This window comes from Oncorhynchus nerka, linkage group LG2 (assembly GCF_034236695.1).
Source record: "Oncorhynchus nerka isolate Pitt River linkage group LG2, Oner_Uvic_2.0, whole genome shotgun sequence".
Lineage (NCBI taxonomy): Eukaryota > Metazoa > Chordata > Actinopteri > Salmoniformes > Salmonidae > Oncorhynchus > Oncorhynchus nerka.
In genome coordinates, this window is record NC_088397.1 from 88,669,709 (window position 1) to 88,685,479 (window position 15,771).

Here is a 15,771-nt window from a genome sequence, read left to right on the forward strand (position 1 = left end):
CTATACCCCATAGGACTCTGGTCAAAGTAGTGCACTATACCCCATAGGACTCTGTTCAAAGTAGTGCCCTATATATACCCCATAGGACTCTGGTCAAAGTAGTGCCCTATACCCCATAGGACTCTGGTCAAAGTAGTGCCCTATACCCCATAGGACTCTGGTCAAAGTAGTGCCCTATACCCCATAGGACTCTGGTCAAAGTAGTGCCCTATACCCCATAGGACTCTGGTCAAAGTAGTGCCCTATACCCCATAGGACTCTGGTCAAAGTAGTGCCCTATACCCCCCCATAGGACTCTGGTCAAAGTAGTGCCCTATACCCCATAGGACTCTGGTCAAAGTAGTGCCCTATACCCCATAGGACTCTGGTCAAAGTAGTGCCCTATACCCCATAGGACTCTGGTCAAAGTAGTGCCCTATACCCCATAGGACTCTGGTCAAAGTAGTGCCCTATACCCCATAGGACTCTGGTCAAAGTAGTGCCCTATACCCCATAGGACTCTGGTCAAAGTAGTGCCCTATACCCCATAGGACTCTGGTCAAAGTAGTGCCCTATACCCCATAGGACTCTGGTCAAAGTAGTGCCCTATATTCCCCATAGGACTCTGGTCAAAGTAGTGCCCTATACCCCATAGGACTCTGGTCAAAGTAGTGCCCTATACCCCATAGGACTCTGGTCAAAGTAGTGCCCTATACCCCATAGGACTCTGGTCAAAGTAGTGCCCTATACCCCATAGGACTCTGGTCAAAGTAGTGCCCTATAGCGCCCTATACCCCATAGGACTCTGGTCAAAAGTAGTGCACTATGGCACCCTATTCCCCATAGGACTCTGGTCAAAGTAGTGCACTATAGCACCCTATTCCCCATAGGACTCTGGTCAAAGTAGTGCCCTATACCCCATAGGACTCTGGTCAAAGTAGTGCCCTATACCCCATAGGACTCTGGTCAAAGTAGTGCCCTATACCCCATAGGACTCTGGTCAAAGTAGTGCCCTATACCCCATAGGACTCTGGTCAAAGTAGTGCCCTATACCCCATAGGACTCTGGTCAAAGTAGTGCCCTATACCCCATAGGACTCTGGTCAAAGTAGTGCCCTATACCCCATAGGACTCTGGTCAAAGTAGTGCCCTATACCCCATAGGACTCTGGTCAAAGTGCCCTGCCCTATACCCCATAGGACTCTGGTCAAAGTAGTGCCCTATACCCCATAGGACTCTGGTCAAAGTAGTGCCCTATACCCCATAGGACTCTGGTCAAAGTAGTGCCCTATACCCCATAGGACTCTGGTCAAAGTAGTGCCCTATACCCCATAGGACTCTGGTCAAAGTAGTGCCCTATACCCCATAGGACTCTGGTCAAAGTAGTGCCCTATACCCCTATATAGGACTCTGGTCAAAGTAGTGCCCTATACCCCATAGGACTCTGGTCAAAGTAGTGCCCTATACCCCATAGGACTCTGGTCAAAGTAGTGCCCTATACCCCATAGGACTCTGGTCAAAGTAGTGCCCTATACCCCATAGGACTCTGGTCAAAGTAGTGCCCTATAGCCCCCCCCATAGGACTCTGGTCAAAGTAGTGCCCTATACCCCATAGGACTCTGGTCAAAGTAGTGCCCTATACCCCATAGGACTCTGGTCAAAGTAGTGCCCTATACCCCATAGGACTCTGGTCAAAGTAGTGCCCTATACCCCATAGGACTCTGGTCAAAGTAGTGCCCTATACCCCATAGGACTCTGGTCAAAGTAGTGCACTATGGCACCCTATTCCCCATAGGACTCTGGTCAAAGTAGTGCCCTATTCCCCATAGGACTCTGGTCAAAGTAGTGCCCTATACCCCATAGGACTCTGGTCAAAGTAGTGCCCTATACCCCATAGGACTCTGGTCAAAGTAGTGCCCTATACCCCATAGGACTCTGGTCAAAGTAGTGCCCTATAGCGCCCTATACCCCATAGGACTCTGGTCAAAGTAGTGCCCTATACCCCATAGGACTCTGGTCAAAGTAGTGCCCTATAGCGCCCTATTCCCCATAGGACTCTGGTCAAAGTAGTGCCCTATACCCCATAGGACTCTGGTCAAAGTAGTGCCCTATACCCCATAGGACTCTGGTCAAAGTAGTGCCCTATACCCCATAGGACTCTGGTCAAAGTAGTGCCCTATACCCCATAGGACTCTGGTCAAAGTAGTGCCCTATATATACCCCATAGGACTCTGGTCAAAGTAGTGCCCTATACCCCATAGGACTCTGGTCAAAGTAGTGCCCTATATAGGACTCTGGTCAAAGTAGTGCCCTATACCCCATAGGACTCTGGTCAAAGTAGTGCCCTATACCCCATAGGACTCTGGTCAAAGTAGTGCCCTATACCCCATAGGACTCTGGTCAAAGTAGTGCCCTATAGCGCCCTATTCCCCATAGGACTCTGGTCAAAGTAGTGCCCTATACCCCATAGGACTCTGGTCAAAGTAGTGCCCTATACCCCATAGGACTCTGGTCAAAGTAGTGCCCTATACCCCATAGGACTCTGGTCAAAGTAGTGCCCTATACCCCCCCATAGGACTCTGGTCAAAGTAGTGCCCTATACCCCATAGGACTCTGGTCAAAGTAGTGCCCTATACCCCATAGGACTCTGGTCAAAGTAGTGCCCTATACCCCATAGGACTCTGGTCAAAGTAGTGCCCTATACCCCATAGGACTCTGGTCAAAAGTAGTGCACTATGGCACCCTATTCCCCATAGGACTCTGGTCAAAGTAGTGCCCTATACCCCATAGGACTCTGGTCAAAGTAGTGCCCTATACCCCATAGGACTCTGGTCAAAGTAGTGCCCTATACCCCATAGGACTCTGGTCAAAGTAGTGCCCTATACCCCATAGGACTCTGGTCAAAGTAGTGCCCTATACCCCATAGGACTCTGGTCAAAGTAGTGCCCTATACCCCATAGGACTCTGGTCAAAGTAGTGCCCTATACCCCATAGGACTCTGGTCAAAGTAGTGCCCTATACCCCATAGGACTCTGGTCAAAGTAGTGCCCTATACCCCATAGGACTCTGGTCAAAGTAGTGCCCTATAGCGCCCTATACCCCATAGGACTCTGGTCAAAGTAGTGCCCTATACCCCATAGGACTCTGGTCAAAGTAGTGCCCTATAGTGCCCTATTCCCCATAGGACTCTGGTCAAAGTAGTGCCCTATACCCCATAGGACTCTGGTCAAAGTAGTGCCCTATACCCCATAGGACTCTGGTCAAAGTAGTGCCCTATACCCCATAGGACTCTGGTCAAAGTAGTGCCCTATACCCCATAGGACTCTGGTCAAAGTAGTGCCCTATACCCCCCCATAGGACTCTGGTCAAAGTAGTGCCCTATAGTCAAAGTACCCTATACCCCATAGGACTCTGGTCAAAGTAGTGCCCTATACCCCATAGGACTCTGGTCAAAGTAGTGCCCTATACCCCATAGGACTCTGGTCAAAGTAGTGCCCTATACCCCATAGGACTCTGGTCAAAGTAGTGCCCTATACCCCATAGGACTCTGGTCAAAGTAGTGCCCTATAGCCCCATAGGACTCTGGTCAAAGTAGTGCCCTATACCCCATAGGACTCTGGTCAAAGTAGTGCCCTATACCCCATAGGACTCTGGTCAAAGTAGTGCCCTATACCCCATAGGACTCTGGTCAAAGTAGTGCCCTATACCCCATAGGACTCTGGTCAAAGTAGTGCCCTATACCCCATAGGACTCTGGTCAAAGTAGTGCCCTATACCCCATAGGACTCTGGTCAAAGTAGTGCCCTATACCCCATAGGACTCTGGTCAAAGTAGTGCCCTATACCCCATAGGACTCTGGTCAAAGTAGTGCCCTATACCCCATAGGACTCTGGTCAAAGTAGTGCCCTATACCCCTATACCCCATAGGACTCTGGTCAAAGTAGTGCCCTATACTCTGGTCAAAGTAGTGCCCTATACCCCATAGGACTCTGGTCAAAGTAGTGCCCTATACCCCATAGGACTCTGGTCAAAGTAGTGCCCTATACCCCATAGGACTCTGGTCAAAGTAGTGCCCTATAGGACCCCATACCCCCATAGGACTCTGGTCAAAGTAGTGCCCTATACCCTATACCCCATAGGACTCTGGTCAAAGTAGTGCCCTATACCCCTATTCCCCATAGGACTCTGGTCAAAGTAGTGCCCTATACCCCATAGGACTCTGGTCAAAGTAGTGCCCTATACCCCATAGGACTCTGGTCAAAGTAGTGCCCTATACCCCATAGGACTCTGGTCAAAGTAGTGCCCTATACCCCATAGGACTCTGGTCAAAGTAGTGCCCTATACCCCATAGGACTCTGGTCAAAGTAGTGCCCTATACCCCATAGGACTCTGGTCAAAGTAGTGCCCTATACCCCATAGGACTCTGGTCAAAGTAGTGCCCTATACCCCATAGGACTCTGGTCAAAGTAGTGCCCTATACCCCATAGGACTCTGGTCAAAGTAGTGCCCTATACCCCATAGGACTCTGGTCAAAGTAGTGCCCTATAGCGCCCTATTCCCCATAGGACTCTGGTCAAAGTAGTGCCCTATACCCCATAGGACTCTGGTCAAAGTAGTGCCCTATACCCCATAGGACTCTGGTCAAAGTAGTGCCCTATACCCCATAGGACTCTGGTCAAAGTAGTGCCCTATACCCCATAGGACTCTGGTCAAAGTAGTGCCCTATAGCGCCCTATTCCCCATAGGACTCTGGTCAAAGTAGTGCCCTATACCCCATAGGACTCTGGTCAAAGTAGTGCCCTATACCCCATAGGACTCTGGTCAAAGTAGTGCCCTATACCCCATAGGACTCTGGTCAAAGTAGTGCCCTATACCCCATAGGACTCTGGTCAAAGTAGTGCCCTATACCCCATAGGACTCTGGTCAAAAGTAGTGCACTATGGCACCCTATTCCCCATAGGACTCTGGTCAAAGTAGTGCACTATAGCACCCTATTCCCCATAGGACTCTGGTCAAAGTAGTGCCCTATACCCCATAGGACTCTGGTCAAAGTAGTGCCCTATACCCCATAGGACTCTGGTCAAAGTAGTGCCCTATACCCCATAGGACTCTGGTCAAAGTAGTGCCCTATACCCCATAGGACTCTGGTCAAAGTAGTGCCCTATACCCCATAGGACTCTGGTCAAAGTAGTGCCCTATACCCCATAGGACTCTGGTCAAAGTAGTGCCCTATACCCCATAGGACTCTGGTCAAAGTAGTGCCCTATAGGACTCTGCCCCTATACCCCATAGGACTCTGGTCAAAGTAGTGCCCTATAGCCCCTATTCCCCATAGGACTCTGGTCAAAGTAGTGCCCTATTCCCCATAGGACTCTGGTCAAAGTAGTGCCCTATTCCCCATAGGACTCTGGTCAAAGTAGTGCCCTATACCCCATAGGACTCTGGTCAAAGTAGTGCCCTATACCCCATAGGACTCTGGTCAAAGTAGTGCCCTATACCCCATAGGACTCTGGTCAAAGTAGTGCCCTATACCCCATAGGACTCTGGTCAAAGTAGTGCCCTATTCCCCATAGGACTCTGGTCAAAGTAGTGCCCTATACCCCATAGGACTCTGGTCAAAGTAGTGCCCTATACCCCATAGGACTCTGGTCAAAGTAGTAGTGGACTCTGGTCAAAGTAGTGCTATACCCCATAGGACTCTGGTCAAAGTAGTGCCCTATACCCCATAGGACTCTGGTCAAAGTAGTGCCCTATACCCCATAGGACTCTGGTCAAAGTAGTGCCCTATACCCCTATACCCCATAGGACTCTGGTCAAAGTAGTGCCCTATACCCCATAGGACTCTGGTCAAAGTAGTGCCCTATACCCCATAGGACTCTGGTCAAAGTAGTGCCCTATACCCCATAGGACTCTGGTCAAAGTAGTGCCCTATACCCCATAGGACTCTGGTCAAAGTAGTGCCCTATACCCCCTATACCCCATAGGACTCTGGTCAAAGTAGTGCCCTATACCCCATAGGACTCTGGTCAAAGTAGTGCCCTATACCCTATTCCCCATAGGACTCTGGTCAAAGTAGTGCCCTATACCCCATAGGACTCTGGTCAAAGTAGTGCCCTATACCCCATAGGACTCTGGTCAAAGTAGTGCCCTATACCCCATAGGACTCTGGTCAAAGTAGTGCCCTATACCCCATAGGACTCTGGTCAAAGTAGTGCCCTATACCCCATAGGACTCTGGTCAAAGTAGTGCCCTATACCCCATAGGACTCTGGTCAAAGTAGTGCCCTATAGCGCCCTATACCCCATAGGACTCTGGTCAAAGTAGTGCCCTATACCCCATAGGACTCTGGTCAAAGTAGTGCCCTATACCCCATAGGACTCTGGTCAAAGTAGTGCCCTATACCCCATAGGACTCTGGTCAAAGTAGTGCCCTATACCCCATAGGACTCTGGTCAAAGTAGTGCCCTATACCCCATAGGACTCTGGTCAAAGTAGTGCCCTATACCCCATAGGACTCTGGTCAAAGTAGTGCCCTATACCCCATAGGACTCTGGTCAAAGTAGTGCCCTATACCCCATAGGACTCTGGTCAAAGTAGTGCCCTATACCCCATAGGACTCTGGTCAAAGTAGTGCCCTATACCCCATAGGACTCCCCCTATACCCCATAGGACTCTGGTCAAAGTAGTGCCCTATACCCCATAGGACTCTGGTCAAAGTAGTGCCCTATACCCCATAGGACTCTGGTCAAAGTAGTGCCCTATACCCCATAGGACTCTGGTCAAAGTAGTGCCCTATACCCCATAGGACTCTGGTCAAAGTAGTGCCCTATACCCCATAGGACTCTGGTCAAAGTAGTGCCCTATACCCCATAGGACTCTGGTCAAAGTAGTGCCCTATACCCCATAGGACTCTGGTCAAAGTAGTGCCCTATACCCCATAGGACTCTGGTCAAAGTAGTGCCCTATACCCCATAGGACTCTGGTCAAAGTAGTGCCCTATACCCCATAGGACTCTGGTCAAAGTAGTGCCCTATACCCCATAGGACTCTGGTCAAAGTAGTGCCCTATACCCCATAGGACTCTGGTCAAAGTAGTGCCCTATACCCCATAGGACTCTGGTCAAAGTAGTGCCCTATACCCCATAGGACTCTGGTCAAAGTAGTGCCCTATAGCGCCCTATACCCCATAGGACTCTGGTCAAAGTAGTGCCCTATACCCCATAGGACTCTGGTCAAAGTAGTGCCCTATACCCCATAGGACTCTGGTCAAAGTAGTGCCCTATACCCCATAGGACTCTGGTCAAAGTAGTGCCCTATACCCTATAGGACTCTGGTCAAAGTAGTGCCCTATACCCCATAGGACTCTGGTCAAAGTAGTGCCCTATACCCCATAGGACTCTGGTCAAAGTAGTGCCCTATACCCCATAGGACTCTGGTCAAAGTAGTGCCCTATACCCCATAGGACTCTGGTCAAAGTAGTGCCCTATACCCCATAGGACTCTGGTCAAAGTAGTGCCCTATACCCCATAGGACTCTGGTCAAAGTAGTGCCCTATACCCCATAGGACTCTGGTCAAAGTAGTGCCCTATAGCGCCCTATACCCCATAGGACTCTGGTCAAAGTAGTGCACTATAGCACCCTATTCCCCATAGGACTCTGGTCAAAGTAGTGCCCTATTCCCCATAGGACTCTGGTCAAAGTAGTGCCCTATACCCCATAGGACTCTGGTCAAAGTAGTGCCCTATAGCGCCCTATACCCCATAGGACTCTGGTCAAAGTAGTGCCCTATACCCCATAGGACTCTGGTCAAAGTAGTGCCCTATACCCCATAGGACTCTGGTCAAAGTAGTGCCCTATACCCCATAGGACTCTGGTCAAAGTAGTGCCCTATACCCCATAGGACTCTGGTCAAAGTAGTGCCCTATCCCCCATAGGACTCTGGTCAAAGTAGTGCCCTATACCCCATAGGACTCTGGTCAAAGTAGTGCCCTATACCCCATAGGACTCTGGTCAAAGTAGTGCCCTATACCCCATAGGACTCTGGTCAAAGTAGTGCCCTATACCCCATAGGACTCTGGTCAAAGTAGTGCCCTATACCCCATAGGACTCTGGTCAAAGTAGTGCCCTATACCCCATAGGACTCTGGTCAAAGTAGTGCCCTATACCCCATAGGACTCTGGTCAAAGTAGTGCCCTATAGCACCCTATACCCCATAGGACTCTGGTCAAAGTAGTGCACTATAGCACCCTATTCCCCATAGGACTCTGGTCAAAGTAGTGCCCTATACCCCATAGGACTCTGGTCAAAGTAGTGCCCTATACCCCATAGGACTCTGGTCAAAGTAGTGCCCTATACCCCATAGGACTCTGGTCAAAGTAGTGCCCTATACCCCATAGGACTCTGGTCAAAGTAGTGCCCTATACCCCATAGGACTCTGGTCAAAGTAGTGCCCTATACCCCATAGGACTCTGGTCAAAGTAGTGCCCTATAGCGCCCTATACCCCATAGGACTCTGGTCAAAGTAGTGCCCTATACCCCATAGGACTCTGGTCAAAGTAGTGCCCTATACCCCATAGGACTCTGGTCAAAGTAGTGCCCTATACCCCATAGGACTCTGGTCAAAGTAGTGCCCTATACCCCATAGGACTCTGGTCAAAGTAGTGCCCTATACCCCATAGGACTCTGGTCAAAGTAGTGCCCTATACCCCATAGGACTCTGGTCAAAGTAGTGCCCTATACCCCATAGGACTCTGGTCAAAGTAGTGCCCTATACCCCATAGGACTCTGGTCAAAGTAGTGCCCTATACCCCATAGGACTCTGGTCAAAGTAGTGCCCTATACCCCATAGGACTCTGGTCAAAGTAGTGCCCTATACCCCATAGGACTCTGGTCAAAGTAGTGCCCTATACCCCATAGGACTCTGGTCAAAGTAGTGCCCTATACCCCATAGGACTCTGGTCAAAGTAGTGCCCTATACCCCATAGGACTCTGGTCAAAGTAGTGCCCTATACCCCATAGGACTCTGGTCAAAGTAGTGCCCTATACCCCATAGGACTCTGGTCAAAGTAGTGCCCTATACCCCATAGGACTCTGGTCAAAGTAGTGCCCTATACCCCATAGGACTCTGGTCAAAGTAGTGCCCTATACCCCATAGGACTCTGGTCAAAGTAGTGCCCTATACCCCATAGGACTCTGGTCAAAGTAGTGCCCTATACCCCATAGGACTCTGGTCAAAGTAGTGCCCTATACCCCATAGGACTCTGGTCAAAGTAGTGCCCTATAGGACCCAAAGTATGCCCCATAGGACTCTGGTCAAAGTAGTGCCTATAGCCCCTATACCCCATAGGACTCTGGTCAAAGTAGTGCCCTATACCCCATAGGACTCTGGTCAAAGTAGTGCCCTATTCCCCATAGGACTCTGGTCAAAGTAGTGCCCTATACCCCATAGGACTCTGGTCAAAGTAGTGCCCTATACCCCATAGGACTCTGGTCAAAGTAGTGCCCTATAGCCCTATACCCCATAGGACTCTGGTCAAAGTAGTGCCCTATTACCCCATAGGACTCTGGTCAAAGTAGTGCCCTATACCCCATAGGACTCTGGTCAAAGTAGTGCCCTATACCCCATAGGACTCTGGTCAAAGTAGTGCCCTATACCCCATAGGACTCTGGTCAAAGTAGTGCCCTATTCCCCATAGGACTCTGGTCAAAGTAGTGCCCTATACCCCATAGGACTCTGGTCAAAGTAGTGCCCTATTCCCCATAGGACTCTGGTCAAAGTAGTGCCCTATACCCCATAGGACTCTGGTCAAAGTAGTGCCCTATACCCCATAGGACTCTGGTCAAAGTAGTGCCCTATACCCCATAGGACTCTGGTCAAAGTAGTGCCCTATACCCCATAGGACTCTGGTCAAAGTAGTGCCCTATTCCCCATAGGACTCTGGTCAAAGTAGTGCCCTATTCCCCATAGGACTCTGGTCAAAGTAGTGCCCTATACCCCATAGGACTCTGGTCAAAGTAGTGCCCTATACCCCATAGGACTCTGGTCAAAGTAGTGCCCTATACCCCATAGGACTCTGGTCAAAGTAGTGCCCTATACCCCATAGGACTCTGGTCAAAGTAGTGCCCTATACCCCATAGGACTCTGGTCAAAGTAGTGCCCTATAGCCCCATAGGACTCTGGTCAAAGTAGTGCCCTATAGCGCCCTATACCCCATAGGACTCTGGTCAAAAGTAGTGCACTATGGCACCCTATTCCCCATAGGACTCTGGTCAAAGTAGTGCCCTATTCCCCATAGGACTCTGGTCAAAGTAGTGCCCTATACCCCATAGGACTCTGGTCAAAGTAGTGCCCTATACCCCATAGGACTCTGGTCAAAGTAGTGCCCTATACCCCATAGGACTCTGGTCAAAGTAGTGCCCTATACCCCATAGGACTCTGGTCAAAGTAGTGCCCTATACCCCATAGGACTCTGGTCAAAGTAGTGCCCTATACCCCCCCATAGGACTCTGGTCAAAGTAGTGCCCTATACCCCATAGGACTCTGGTCAAAGTAGTGCCCTATACCCCATAGGACTCTGGTCAAAGTAGTGCCCTATACCCCATAGGACTCTGGTCAAAGTAGTGCCCTATACCCCATAGGACTCTGGTCAAAGTAGTGCCCTATACCCCATAGGACTCTGGTCAAAGTAGTGCCCTATACCCCATAGGACTCTGGTCAAAGTAGTGCCCTATACCCCATAGGACTCTGGTCAAAGTAGTGCCCTATACCCCATAGGACTCTGGTCAAAGTAGTGCCCTATACCCCATAGGACTCTGGTCAAAGTAGTGCCCTATACCCCATAGGACTCTGGTCAAAGTAGTGCCCTATACCCCATAGGACTCTGGTCAAAGTAGTGCCCTATACCCCATAGGACTCTGGTCAAAGTAGTGCCCTATACCCCATAGGACTCTGGTCAAAGTAGTGCCCTATACCCCATAGGACTCTGGTCAAAGTAGTGCCCTATACCCCATAGGACTCTGGTCAAAGTAGTGCCCTATACCCCATAGGACTCTGGTCAAAGTAGTGCCCTATACCCCATAGGACTCTGGTCAAAGTAGTGCCCTATACCCCATAGGACTCTGGTCAAAGTAGTGCCCTATACCCCATAGGACTCTGGTCAAAGTAGTGCCCTATACCCCATAGGACTCTGGTCAAAGTAGTGCCCTATACCCCATAGGACTCTGGTCAAAGTAGTGCCCTATACCCCATAGGACTCTGGTCAAAGTAGTGCCCTATAGCGCCCTATACCCCATAGGACTCTGGTCAAAGTAGTGCACTATAGCGCCCTATACCCCATAGGACTCTGGTCAAAGTAGTGCCCACTCTATTCCCATAGGACTCTGGTCAAAGTAGTGCCCTATTCCCCATAGGACTCTGGTCAAAGTAGTGCCCTATACCCCATAGGACTCTGGTCAAAGTAGTGCCCTATACCCCATAGGACTCTGGTCAAAGTAGTGCCCTATAGCGCCCTATACCCCATAGGACTCTGGTCAAAGTAGTGCCCTATTACCCATAGGACTCTGGTCAAAGTAGTGCCCTATACCCCATAGGACTCTGGTCAAAGTAGAGCCCTATACCCCATAGGACTCTGGTCAAAGTAGCGCCCTATTCCCCATAGGACTCTGGTCAAAGTAGTGCCCTATTCCCCATAGGACTCTGGTCAAAGTAGTGCCCTATACCCCATAGGACTCTGGTCAAAGTAGTGCCCTATACCCCATAGGACTCTGGTCAAAGTAGTGCCCTATTCCCCATAGGACTCTGGTCAAAGTAGTGCCCTATACCCCATAGGACTCTGGTCAAAGTAGTGCCCTATACCCCATAGGACTCTGGTCAAAGTAGTGCCCTATACCCCATAGGACTCTGGTCAAAGTAGTGCCCTATTCCCCATAGGACTCTGGTCAAAGTAGTGCCCTATTCCCCATAGGACTCTGGTCAAAGTAGTGCCCTATACCCCATAGGACTCTGGTCAAAGTAGTGCCCTATAGCGCCCTATACCCCATAGGACTCTGGTCAAAGTAGTGCCCTATTCCCCATAGGACTCTGGTCAAAGTAGTGCCCTATACCCCATAGGACTCTGGTCAAAGTAGTGCCCTATACCCCATAGGACTCTGGTCAAAGTAGTGCCCTATTCCCCATAGGACTCTGGTCAAAGTAGTGCCCTATACCCATAGGACTCTGGTCAAAGTAGTGCCCTATACCCCATAGGACTCTGGTCAAAGTAGTGCCCTATACCCCATAGGACTCTGGTCAAAGTAGTGCCCTATACCCCATAGGACTCTGGTCAAAGTAGTGCCCTATACCCCATAGGACTCTGGTCAAAGTAGTGCCCTATTCCCCATAGGACTCTGGTCAAAGTAGTGCCCTATACCCCATAGGACTCTGGTCAAAGTAGTGCCCTATACCCCATAGGACTCTGGTCAAAGTAGTGCCCTATACCCCATAGGACTCTGGTCAAAGTAGTGCCCTATACCCCATAGGACTCTGGTCAAAGTAGTGCCCTATACCCCATAGGACTCTGGTCAAAAGTAGTGCACTATGGCACCCTATTCCCCATAGGACTCTGGTCAAAGTAGTGCCCTATACCCCCCCATAGGACTCTGGTCAAAGTAGTGCCCTATACCCCATAGGACTCTGGTCAAAGTAGTGCCCTATACCCCATAGGACTCTGGTCAAAGTAGTGCCCTATACCCCATAGGACTCTGGTCAAAGTAGTGCCCTATACCCCATAGGACTCTGGTCAAAGTAGTGCCCTATACCCCATAGGACTCTGGTCAAAGTAGTGCCCTATACCCCATAGGACTCTGGTCAAAGTAGTGCCCTATACCCCATAGGACTCTGGTCAAAGTAGTGCCCTATACCCCATAGGACTCTGGTCAAAGTAGTGCCCTATACCCCATAGGACTCTGGTCAAAGTAGTGCCCTATACCCCATAGGACTCTGGTCAAAGTAGTGCCCTATACCCCATAGGACTCTGGTCAAAGTAGTGCCCTATACCCCATAGGACTCTGGTCAAAGTAGTGCCCTATACCCCATAGGACTCTGGTCAAAGTAGTGCCCTATACCCCATAGGACTCTGGTCAAAGTAGTGCCCTATACCCCATAGGACTCTGGTCAAAGTAGTGCCCTATACCCCATAGGACTCTGGTCAAAGTAGTGCCCTATACCCCATAGGACTCTGGTCAAAGTAGTGCCCTATACCCCATAGGACTCTGGTCAAAGTAGTGCCCTATACCCCATAGGACTCTGGTCAAAGTAGTGCCCTATACCCCCCTATAGGACTCTGGTCAAAGTAGTGCCCTATACCCCATAGGACTCTGGTCAAAGTAGTGCCCTATACCCCATAGGACTCTGGTCAAAGTAGTGCCCTATACCCCATAGGACTCTGGTCAAAGTAGTGCCCTATACCCCATAGGACTCTGGTCAAAGTAGTGCCCTATACCCCTATACCCCATAGGACTCTGGTCAAAGTAGTGCCTATAGCTATACCCCATAGGACTCTGGTCAAAAGTAGTGCACTATGGCACCCTATTCCCCATAGGACTCTGGTCAAAGTAGTGCCCTATACCCCATAGGACTCTGGTCAAAGTAGTGCCCTATACCCCATAGGACTCTGGTCAAAGTAGTGCCCTATACCCCATAGGACTCTGGTCAAAGTAGTGCCCTATACCCCATAGGACTCTGGTCAAAGTAGTGCCCTATACCCCATAGGACTCTGGTCAAAGTAGTGCCCTATAGCGCCCTATACCCCATAGGACTCTGGTCAAAGTAGTGCCCTATACCCCCCCATAGGACTCTGGTCAAAGTAGTGCCCTATACCCCCCATAGGACTCTGGTCAAAGTAGTGCCCTATACCCCATAGGACTCTGGTCAAAGTAGTGCCCTATTCCCCATAGGACTCTGGTCAAAGTAGTGCCCTATTCCCCATAGGACTCTGGTCAAAGTAGTGCCCCTATTCCCCATAGGACTCTGGTCAAAGTAGTGCCCTATTCCCCATAGGACTCTGGTCAAAGTAGTGCCCTATACCCCCCCATAGGACTCTGGTCAAAGTAGTGCCCTAAAGTAGTGCCCTATACCCCATAGGACTCTGGTCAAAGTAGTGCCCTATTCCCCATAGGACTCTGGTCAAAGTAGTGCCCTATACCCCATAGGACTCTGGTCAAAGTAGTGCCCTATACCCCATAGGACTCTGGTCAAAGTAGTGCCCTATTCCCCATAGGACTCTGGTCAAAGTAGTGCCCTACCCCATGCCCTATACCCCATAGGACTCTGGTCAAAGTAGTGCACTATAGCCCTATACCCCATAGGACTCTGGTCAAAGTAGTGCCCTATTACCCCATAGGACTCTGGTCAAAGTAGTGCCCTATACCCCATAGGACTCTGGTCAAAGTAGTGCCCTATACCCCATAGGACTCTGGTCAAAGTAGTGCCCTATTCCCCATAGGACTCTGGTCAAAGTAGTGCCCTATTCCCCATAGGACTCTGGTCAAAGTAGTGCCCTATTCCCCATAGGACTCTGGTCAAAGTAGTGCCCTATTCCCCATAGGACTCTGGTCAAAGTAGTGCCCTATTCCCCATAGGACTCTGGTCAAAGTAGTGCCCTATACCCCATAGGACTCTGGTCAAAGTAGTGCCCTATTCCCCATAGGACTCTGGTCAAAGTAGTGCCCTATACCCCATAGGACTCTGGTCAAAGTAGTGCCCTATACCCCATAGGACTCTGGTCAAAGTAGTGCCCTATACCCCATAGGACTCTGGTCAAAGTAGTGCCCTATACCCCATAGGACTCTGGTCAAAGTAGTGCCCTATAGCGCCCTATACCCCATAGGACTCTGGTCAAAAGTAGTGCCCTATTCCCCATAGGACTCTGGTCAAAGTAGTGCCCTATTCCCCATAGGACTCTGGTCAAAGTAGTGCCCTATACCCCATAGGACTCTGGTCAAAGTAGTGCCCTATACCCCATAGGACTCTGGTCAAAGTAGTGCCCTATACCCCATAGGACTCTGGTCAAAGTAGTGCCCTATACCCCATAGGACTCTGGTCAAAGTAGTGCCCCCCATAGGACTCTGGTCAAAGTAGTGCCCTATACCCCTCTGGTCAAAGTACTGCCCTAGGACTCTGGTCAAAGTAGTGCCCTATACCCCATAGGACTCTGGTCAAAGTAGTGCCCTATAGCGCCCTATACCCCACAGGACTCTGGTCAAAAGTAGTGCACTATGGCACCCTATTCCCCAAGAGCTCTGGTGTCAAGTAGTGCACTATGCGGGGAATAGGGTACCATTTGGAATTCTGCCTTAATCTGTAACAACCAGCTGAGAGGTTGGCAGAGAGCTGACTGGTCACCAATACGAGACGTCTCTGTCTGTGAACAATTTTCATTCTTTTCGCTTAGGACTTATTTACCACCTCATTAATAAAATGAAAGAAAAATATGTTAGCTTCAAAGATAGTCGACTACGATAACGACCAAGTGTGCTGTACTTTCGTGCTTCTATTTCAGGAGTAGTTAGTTTGCTAAACATGAAGTATTCACTTACTATTTACAGCACTGAGTTATTTTTATGAGTATTTTCCTGAAAGTGTCTAAGTCTGTTCTTCTCATATTTCTACAGACCGCAGAATGATGGGCAGAAGCCTCTTGGCAGTCTACTTAAGAAGGGAGGGGAACAGAGAGGAAATAAATACAGTAGAGAGAGAGAGAGAGAGAGAGAGAGAGAGAGAGAGTCACTCCTGATCACCCACACACACAATTCACTTTCA